The 10,622-nt window shown below is 37.2% G+C and overlaps 1 non-coding gene and 2 pseudogenes across 1 annotated transcript; all 3 read right to left on the bottom strand.

The window, feature by feature from the left end:
• Positions 1-217: 217 nt before the first annotated feature.
• Positions 218-324, bottom strand: LOC144283870 (U6 spliceosomal RNA). The gene has a single exon (XR_013352377.1). It is a non-coding gene; the product is annotated as a U6 spliceosomal RNA (small nuclear RNA).
• A 4,152-nt stretch (positions 325-4,476) lies between these two features.
• LOC144283827 (peptidyl-prolyl cis-trans isomerase A pseudogene) lies at positions 4,477-7,515 on the bottom strand (annotated as a pseudogene).
• Positions 7,516-7,801: 286 nt separating this feature from the next.
• On the bottom strand, positions 7,802-8,358 carry LOC144283826 (ATP synthase F(0) complex subunit C2, mitochondrial pseudogene; annotated as a pseudogene).
• Positions 8,359-10,622: the final 2,264 nt, after the last annotated feature.

The raw sequence follows: 10,622 nt of genomic DNA, 5'->3' as shown, positions 1-10,622 counted from the left end.
TGTAATCACTTCATACATTAGTGTTAATAATTTATTCATTGACCTTATTTTATTGTATGATGCAATTTGGCTAGGAATAGTAATAATAAATTATCTATTCAATTGTTAGAGTTCTAGGGTAGCCTTAATCATCTTCTCTCACTATATTCTTATTCCCTTTTTTCTTTGTAAGGTTTTCTCTTATTTAAAAGATCACAAAATATCATATCCACGGATTAAAAATATGGCCCGTTTCATGAATTTGTGTGTCATCCTTGTAGAGGGACTATGCTAATCTTCTCTGTATCATTTTAGTTTTAGTATATGTGTTGCCAAAGTGAGCACTATATTTTTATCTCTAATGATTTTATTTTATCCACAATTTCTCTTATCACATATATATGTTAGTCTCCAAAATCAACTTTGGCAGCTTCAAATTCCCTCTTGAACATCAAACCTGTGTCTTCTAGGGTCCATTGGATATGCCTCTGCATGTTTCACGAACAACTTAATCTCATAATGTTCAAATCTGAATTCAGATAGCTTTCCTTTTCTTCTCCAAATTTACTTCATGCTGAATTTTCTTAATTTCAGTGAACAATATCAATGCCCTCTCACTTTTCTGAAGCCAAAATATCAGCATCATTCTAGACATTTTCCTTACACTTATTCCTCATTGCCATGCCTTCTCTCTCTCCATACACTGAAACAACTGGATGTTACTATCTCTCACTCTATGTACTAGGTTTCTAAGTACTCTCTCCACTCCATTTTCTGTCACACCCTCAGTTTCATTCATCATCTCTTATGCTTATAATGTCTGTATTAGTCTCTTTACTAAATCCCTTGCCTATACTCAATCTCAAACTATCATTTTCCATAATGCTTACGGAAATGACTTAACAAGTCTGCTTTATTAACACGTTTGCCTTAAATAATTCAGTACGCATTGCCCAAATTAAGTCGAAGTATTGTATTATGGTATAAGGAACTGTGAAACTTCATCCTATCTCCTCTAAAATGCATATATTTTTACTTAATCATATTCTATAATTCAACTTTTTGAACTAGGGTCATTTCCCAGAATATGTTAGTCTTCTCATTGTACTTCTGGGCCTTTTGATAAAATGCTCTATCTGGTTTATTCTCTCAACTTTCTACCTGACTAATTCCTGCTGGATTTTTAAAACCCAGCTTAATTGTAACATCATCTTAAAAGTTTTTCTAGTGTTGTCAGTGAAAATGGCAGAGTAAAGAAATCCAAAAGTTCAACCTTCCATAAAGGCAATGGAATCTTATAAAAACTGTCAGAATCAACCTTTTCTGAATTCTGGAAACAGACCAACAGCTTGCAACAATGAGAGTAAGATTTAAGTAAGAAAAATCATCTGAATCTTGGTGAAAACAGAGCTTTGTGATGTTTTAACTTACGCTGTTCTTTTTTTTTGGGGGGGGGGTCATGGAGGGGAGGAAAAGTGAGGGAGAGAGAATCCCAAGCTGGCTCCATGCCCAGTGTGAGCCCGACACAGGGCTCAAATTCACACCCCTGAAATCATGACATGAACTGAAATCAAGAGTCGGGTGCTTAACTGACTAAGCCACCCAGGCACCCCAAACTTAAGCTGTTTTCATTTCACATTCCCCAGTTAATCCACAATTCTTGGATTGGTACCAGTACCAGAGGGAACAGAAAAGACCTCATTCACAAAGAATTGTGGCCATTTGCTTTGACCTTTCGAATGGCTCCCTGGAAGACCAGCTGATGGCTTTGCCTTTATCTTACCTTAGAACTGTACCAGTGCTGTGGCAGCCTTCTGGGGCATTTGTCAAAAACACTTAATAGGGAGGTGTATTAGCTGTCTGAAACAATTGATAACACTTGGAGAAAATCACTTTTTAATTAAAAAGCTTGGGAGACAAGACCAGGGAATGAGATGCTTTGAGGAAATACATGTTTTATTTTAAGATTTATTTATTTATTTGAGAGAGAGAGCGCGCACACACAAGTGAGGGGAGGGAAACAGGGAAAAGGAGAGAGAGAGAGAAGCAGATTCTCCACTGAATGTGGAGCCCAAGTGGGGATCTCAGGACCCTGAGATCATGACCTGAGCCTAAATCAAGTCGGTTGCTTAACCAACTGAGCTGCCCTCGTGCTCCAGGAAACACCTATTTTTAAAAGCTCCAATATATTCACAGAAATCTAGAAAGTCATGTGAATTCCCAGAGGGCACATGCTCAAGAAAGAATTAAGAAGTCCCCAAGTTCTCATTCTGACTGATGTTAAGGATCTACACAGGTAGGAAGTAAAGGCTAAGGCAGAGTTGTAAACTACTTAGCTGAGTGTTGAAGGTATGCCCAACACACACCCAGGCCACTGGCAAAGACTGGGAGTTTATTGTTTGCAGGTGTTTAAGCAAATCTCAGTCCAGCCTCTGACTCCCACTTAAACTTACAGAAACATTAGTGGCCACCCCTGACAGATAATATAGGCTTCACAGATTATTTGAGAAAAGCCACCAGATTTCCATACAATAGCGGCAATAAGAAACAACATAAAACCTTGGTGGGGGGGGGCTTGGGGGCAGTGGCTTCCAGACATCCTGATTTCCAGAGTTGCCACATTATCATATTAAAATTTTTCAATTTTCAACAAAAAATATGATGCATACTAATAAATAAGAGAGTACTGTCCACAAACAGGAGGCGGGGGGGGGGCGGGGAGCAATAAATAGAAATTGTCCCTAAGGAAGCCAAACATTGAACTTACTAGATAAAGACTACTCATATGTTTCTATTTATAGGAAATGTCCAGAATAAGCAAATGCATTGAGACAGAAAATAGATTAGTGGTTTCCAAGGAAACGGGACGGGGGGAAAATGAGAAATGACTCCTTAAAACGGGTATGGGATTTCTTTTTGGGGTGATGAAAACTTTCTGGACTTAAGTACTGGTGATGGTTGTACTACATTGTGAATATGCTACATAGCACTACATAGTACAATTTAAAATGGTTAAGGTGGTGAATTTTAGGTTATGTGAATATATATCAATAAAAATATGAGTGCCCTGCCTCCCAAAAGAAGCTTTCAAGACTTTTGAACATTCTCTTTGGTACTCCTTATAGGTATCATAGGTTCCCATTACACATCTCCACCAGATTCTCCTGAAATTGGTGTTTCTTGGCATGTCTTTTCACCTTGACTGTGGATTCAAGGGGATTAGTGATAATTCTCCTTAGCCTAATAGTTAGAATTGCTCTTGAGGTACAAATCCAGCACAGCAGAAAAATGTGTAATAGAATCTTGTAGATGCTTGCTAGAGATTTACCTGTGATCATTAGGCAGATTCAAAATGAAAATGGTAATTGCCCTGAAAGGAACTGTCCAGAAGGAATATAGTAAATAGGATATGCTGTAGCTATTCACCTTTCAGAGGTGGAAAAAAGAGCCACCTTAGGGGGTGGCCCCACAGAAGCCATAGGCTGAGACATCAAAGGATTTACTGTAGCTCAAAACATGTTAAGCACAAGTGACACAATTCAACTAAAACACAGATCCATAAAGTTAAAATATAGGATATTAAATGCATTGTTTATGTCAGGAAAAACGTAAAAAAGAGTAAATGCTATAGAAAGAGCTAATGGGGAAATTGTGAAAGGATCTGGCCCTGAATAATGGTTATTTAAACCTTCTTGGGAGTGACTCACCATCTCCCCATCTGTATATGGATTTCTGCCATGTCCAATTGGGTTGTTATCAAAATAAATGTGGTTAACAGATGTCCTCAATGTCTAAGACAATTAATTGGAGATGATGAAATAAGAAGACATTTTAAAATTGTCATAAGTTTGCAGGATTTGGTGGTTAGAAAAACTGTAGTGCCTGTAATAAAATGAGGAAGACAAGAAGGTCAATTCATTTTGAGTGAAAGATGATATCAAAGAGGATTGGACATGTTATGTTGAAGACTAAGTGGAACATATATATAAAAATGCCAGAACTCAGGGTGAAGATTGAACGTTTCTTAATATAAACTGAGAGTTTTTATAAACAAATAAAAGTAGATGCTCTTTTTTTAAAAAGATTTTATTTATTTATTTATTCATGAGAGACAGAGACAGACAGACAGAGAGAGAGGCAGGGACACAGGCAGAGGGAGAAGCAGGCTCCATGCAGGGAGCCCAACATGGGACTCGATCCCGGGTCTCCAGGATCAGGCCCTGGGCTGAAGGCAGCACTAAACCGCTGAGCCATCCGGGCTGCCCATAAAGTATATGCTCTTTAAATTTACTGGGTTTTCTTGCTATAATGACAGCCAGAGGTTGATGAAACAAATCAGGAACACATTTTTAGCAAATGATCTTCATTTTGTTTTTCATTTTTATTTCACCATCATAAACTTAACTCTACAATCCAGTTAGACTTGGAGGTGAGTAAGGAAAATATGGAACTCATAGAACTGCAGTCAGAGCACAAAGATTATAGGCTATTTCCAGGAGATTGGGGTGGAAGGGTGCTCTCTGAGCTACAGAAGGAATGGTCTGGTAGTTAAGATAAAACAGGAGTCAAATTTATTAGATTTGTCCACAGTCAGCAACTGTGATTTTCTTGCTAGTCTTGCCATTCCTGGAACCAAAGCACTCCAGGCTTCCACAATATTCATGCCCTCTTCTACCTTGCCAAAGACCACATGCTTGCCACCCAACCACTCAGGCTTGGCGGTGCAGATGAAAAACTGGGAACCATTTGTGTTGGGTTCAGCATTTGTCATGGACAAGATGCCAGGAGCCTTGTGCTTCAGGATGAAATTCTCATCATCAAATTTCTCCCCATCAATGGACTTGCCACTACCACCCTGGCACATAAATTCTGGAATAATCCTATGAAAGCAGGAAACTTTATAATCAAATCTTTTCTCCCCAGTGTTCAGGCACCAAAGTTCTCTGTTGTATTTGGAACTTTGTCTGGAAACAGTTAGAAGGAGACGCAGTGCAAGGACTAGCTGTCCAGGGCTATGTCAAAAAACATGATGGGGCTGACCACGGCTGGGCAGTGCAGATGGCTCCAGGGCACCACTGTCTGCAAGGCCAGATAACTATCTTCTTTTTTTTGTTTTGTTTTGTTTTGTTTTAAATATTTTTAATTTTTATTTATTTATGATAGTCACAGAGAGAGAGAGAGAGGCAGAGACACAGGCAGAGGGAGAAGCAGGCTCCATGCACCGGGAGCCTGATGTGGGATTCGATCCCAGGTCTCCAGGATCGCGCCCTGGGCCAAAGGCAGGCGCCAAACCGCTGCGCCACCCAGGGATCCCCAGATAACTATCTTCTAATTCATATTTCTAATAATTGTTGTAATTATTAATCAATCTATGTAACCAATATTTATCAAGGGCCAAATATATGCAAAGAATAGATGCTGAGGATAGACAGAAAAACACTAACCACAAAGTCCCCACCCTTATGGAGCATACATGTGATCAGGTTAAATATGTCAGTTAAGGAAGGTCCTAAAGTCTGATTTAAAAAATCAGTAAGTATGTACACTGCAAACTTATCATAGTACACATTTTCCCTCCTTCCTCAGCAGATTAATTCACTGCTATTATTAAATTCATGCAAGTCCCATAGGCTGCCACCAAGTAGAAGCATTTTCACTAGATTATTCAGTTCTGAGCTGTTAATACTGCTACTTTTGTTATTATTTTATGTACCAATAATGTGCTCAGTAAAAACTAAGTGCCTATTGCTAGGGCATGACTAAGAAAATATATAATAAAGGTATACCAGATAATATCCCTGTCATGCAAAAAATTTTACAGTCTAGAGAATGAGGCATAAATTTATACAAGTGTGAAATTATTAATTAGAGTATGGAAAGAGATGCATAGATTGTTAGCTATATATAAAAACTGTCAGACTCAATGTTTTAAGCAGAGTTAAACACCAGTGTCCCAGGATCATGAGTCAGTAGAATATTCTGTGTCAAGAGTGAAATGACTAGCCAAAGCAAGAGGACGTAGTTTACATCTCATTTCAGTAGCACAGTATATGGTAGACTTCATTCTTAGAAGTCAAGATGCTGGCATTTTCCCTGACTAAAGCTATATTTATAATCATACATTTCCCCAAATTTTAAATTTAATCATTTAAAAAATATCAACATTAATTAGAAATAACATTTTTAAAATTTAAATTAGAATAGATTTGTTTATACCAGAACTAAAAATCTAGAAGTAGGACTTTAAGTAGGTAAGTGATTTTTTAAAAAAAGAGAAAGCCTATAAACGGAATACACATTCATTTTAAGTAAGCTTGATGAATTATTACAGAATGATCATGTACTAAGCCACAGAGACATTTTTAATAAATTCCAAATGTGGAATTTAGTTTGCATGACCAAGATAAGATTATTCTAGAAATTTATTTTGACTTTTTGAACAAAGACATTCTAGGACAAGCAACTTCAACCTACATCATTGATGAATGGATAGGAATTGGATATAAAAAGCCAAGGAAAGTGTATGCAGGGAAATGCATTGTAGTAAAAGAAATATTGTGAGCAAAGGCACAGAAGTTAAGTATAAGTAATGAGTTACAGAAATGGCATATAGTTAAACTTGGCCAGAATTTAGTGATTATGAAGGATTTGGTAGGGAAGAATAATAGACCCAATCTTTAGTCTTTGTATTAGCCATCATTCATCATTAGCAACTCCTATCTATTATGGACCTACGGAATTCTAAGAAGTGCAGCTTATTAGAGACTGTTTATATATAGCTAGGTTGAGGAAATATAACATTAGTTTTGCTTTTTGCTTCTCTTTTCAGGTAGCATGATGATTAGAAAAAAAAAATCTCTAGCAGAAAATGTTCTATCTGCTGTTGCAGAAAATGCCTTAAAAAGAATTTTGATCAACTCAGCTTGATTCACATGTTCATTTCTAAATCAATTTTTTTTCTGGCTAAGGGAATGGAGTTCCATTTGGTTTGACTTAGGTTACATAACCAACACTACACCACCCTGCTGTTGAAATTGTTCCAATGGTTTGTATTTGATTCTCCTTGCTGAATAACAAATTGCCACAAACTTAAAAACATAATATAACACACAATTGTTGTGTGATAGTTTCCATGGTTGGGAGTACAGGCAATTTAGGTGGGTCCTTTTTTCAGGGGCTAAATGGCCATCTCTACTGAGAGTTTAGCTAAAGTAGTCCACATTATTCTACCTTGGCATCCATTTTTGTGGCCAAGTGGACTGGAGGCCTTGAATTGACACTAGCCTCTCTGGTGAGTGCAAGTATGTGCTCTAAACAACAGCCCTTAGAGTCACAAGTTCCTGATGGAGTCCCTCCAACATCCCTTTTTATAGGCACTCTCTCCTGACTCCCAGGCCTTTACCCCTGTGAGCCCCTTGGTAAGACTCCCCACCCCTAGAATCTTACCAAAACCCTGCTTCTCTTGGTTTGAACTGACCAATCCACCTCAGCCGGGGAACCCCAAAGCATGCAACCCTTAGACCCTAATGATGGCATGTGCCACAGCTCCTGCCTTGAATTCCCTGCATGGGGGTGTAACCTATATCTTCTCTAGGACCTGTGGATAATAAACATCTCTATTTCACTTTCTCTTGTGGTCTTCTGTTAAATCACTGATCACCATCTGACACTCTCAGACTCTACTTTATAAACATTAATTTAACAAAGTCACAGTAATGTGGAAACTAGACTAGGGAATAATCTACTTCAACACTTCAGGTTGTTGGCAGAATTCATTTCTTTTTTTTTTTTTTTTTTAAATACAGTATTTGTCTTCCCTCTGTCAAACCCTGAGCCAATCACTTTCCTCAGGCTGCTTGAGGAGGTATAGGAAAATGAACATACAAGGCAGATAAGACACAGGAGAAGGACCTATGGGGGGGTGGAGATAGCTTCTTCCCATGGCAAAAAGGATGAGAAAGGCCACCATCAGGCAAAAGAGCCTCATGACGTCTGAGAAGGGAAAACCCAGAATGGTGTAAGAGAAGAACTGTTGCTTCAGAGAGTCTCCTGGTATATGCAATGATGAGGCTCCCAGATGCAGTCCCAATTCCAGCCCCAGAGCCAGCCACCCCTACCATTGGCAGCCCCAGTCCCAATGCACTTGGCTGCTGTGTCAATATCCCTTGAAATGGTGCTGGCTCAGAAGCTGTGGTTAGGAATAAGTGAGGTCAGGGAATGTAAGGCTGCCAAGCTACTAAGGCTCTCATCTGTCAGTGTCTCCAGTGGATTTAGCACTACTGCAGACAGTGATCGACTCCACAGCTGAGAGGTGTTCCTGATAAAGAAGAGGGTAGAGATGAACTTTACACAGGTGTACATTTTCAGGGGACAAGGGGCTGTGGCAGCAGAGCTGCTCCCAGTCCGTGGAGGACAGAGAGCTCATTTCTTGTGAACATAAGGGTGAGGTGTCCCTCTTCTTCCTGGCTACTAGTCAGGGACCAGTCTTGGCACCTGTAGACTGTTTGCAGTTTCTTACCATGTGGCCCCCTCACGCAGGAGAACTAACTTCAACATTTATGAGGGAGTTTCTCTTTTTTTCCGGTTTGCTACTTATTGCTTGACCATATGCCATTCCTCAAAGTCTGCAATAAATGCATGCATTTATTTGAAATCTTTGCTTTCAAAAGTAAATACAGTCTCCAAAGGTGTTCTTATAATTTTTCACTCAGATTTATTGATTTTTTTGAGTTATCACCTCAAATCCTCACTTAATGATCTTCTTTTTTTTCTCATATTCACATCTTATTCCCAAAACAATGCCTCATTTATGGAAATAAATGTTTATAACCCTTTACCCACTGGGCTTGTCCAGCAAGCCTCAAATTACTGATTAAAAGCAATGTGTGTAGGTGAATGACATAAATATCTCTCCTGACCAACTAAGAAGACTTTGGAGGAAATGAATATTTAATATAACTATTCACTGTATTAAGTGTATCTGGGAGACTACATTCAAAGTTTTAAACACTCTTCTAGAGTTACTGTTCCTTCCTAGATTAATATCAATATTTTAGTGACCCCTTTTAATATCATTTTTAAGATTGAACATATTTTCTGACATAATAAACACCATAAAAAGTAATGTCTGAATAATTTTTCTCATTATAGTACAGCCTAATTTAATATAACTATTTCTTACTCTGACAAAATTCAAAAGTATATTAAGTTTGTGGTCATCTAAAATTTTCAAGATTTTAAATAAAGTTTTTGTTTAGTCAGGCCTCAATAATCCTATACTTACAAAGTTGATTTTTCTCAAACACAAGATCTAATATTTATATCTGCCAAGTTTATTATTGTTAGTATAAATCCAATTATTTTAAGAAGTATAATTTCCCCAGACACTCCCTGGTTACTTTAACTCAGATGTTCTCTGGTTCCTTCTTTACCTTTTTTCATTTTTTTCATTCTACATTTGTTTGTCAATTAGTCCCCTTCCTTAGAATGTAAGTTCCATGAGAGCAAAGGTTTCATTTGCTGATTTGTTGTTGTTCTTGTTTGTTTATTTTAATTGTGCTCACAGGATCTAAGGGAGGGCTTGGAAATAATAAACACAGATGACTATTTGCAAATGAATGTATATATGACTTTTATTAGTCATAGCATTTTATTTTTTTAAGATTTTATATATTTATTTGAGAGAGAGACAGAGTGATAAAGAGAGATCATGAGCAGGGGGAAGAGCAGAAGGAGAAGCAGACTTTCCACCAAGCAGAGAGCCCTAAGCAGGACTCCATCCCAGGACCCTGGGATCATGATCCAAGCTAAAGGCAGCCACTTAACCAACTGAGCCACCCAGGTACCCTTAGTCATAAGATTTTAGAGAAAAACATTGTGTCATATTACTAGCATAATGTGTTTTTAATAAAATCTTATTTATGTTTACTGATCATCCTCTTTTCCAAGATGACATTACTTTAATCATTCCTTCTAGAACTTTCCTCAATCTTAGAATCATTTAAATTTTTTTGTCATTTTTATTCTCCATCTTCCTTTCATTCTTCCCAAATATTTTATCTTTCAATAAGTTTTGAATTCCTATGGAACAATTATAGAAAATCTAAATCAAAATATCTTTTTCAGTTTTTACTTACAAAGTAACTGATTATAAATAATGTAAATCTCAAAATGAAAGTTTATATTATTCCTCAAACTGGATTTTTCAAAATTACACATTTTATATTACCTTGTCTAATAAGTTATCAAGCTTCTAATGTTATTGCAGGCATAGAATCTGAATGCTTTACCTAAATATTAAACTTCTGTTAAAAAGACATTAATAGGCAAAGAAATTTTAATATATTCCTTTCCACAACCAAGAGAAATATTAACATTCAGCTAGTGAAATTCTGCAGAAAAGGAAAGACCTGTTAAGAGATTTTAAATGCTAGAAGAGAGCCGACATTTACTAGAAATGCATACTAAGAACTTTGCTGTATCACACTTTAGAATTAAAGTTCAAGAACCATTGATAATGAAAGTAAAAAATAATTACTATTCAAAAGTCATTTTAGTTTGGTGCCAAAAATTAATTTAAAATAATTTCACATTTGACCTAAAGACCCCTGTTTTAGCCTACATCTGTATACTGCAAGTTCCCT

This window comes from Canis aureus, chromosome 14 (assembly GCF_053574225.1).
Source record: "Canis aureus isolate CA01 chromosome 14, VMU_Caureus_v.1.0, whole genome shotgun sequence".
NCBI classification, from domain to species: Eukaryota; Metazoa; Chordata; class Mammalia; order Carnivora; family Canidae; genus Canis; species Canis aureus.
This window is presented reverse-complemented; position numbering and strand designations above follow the sequence as displayed.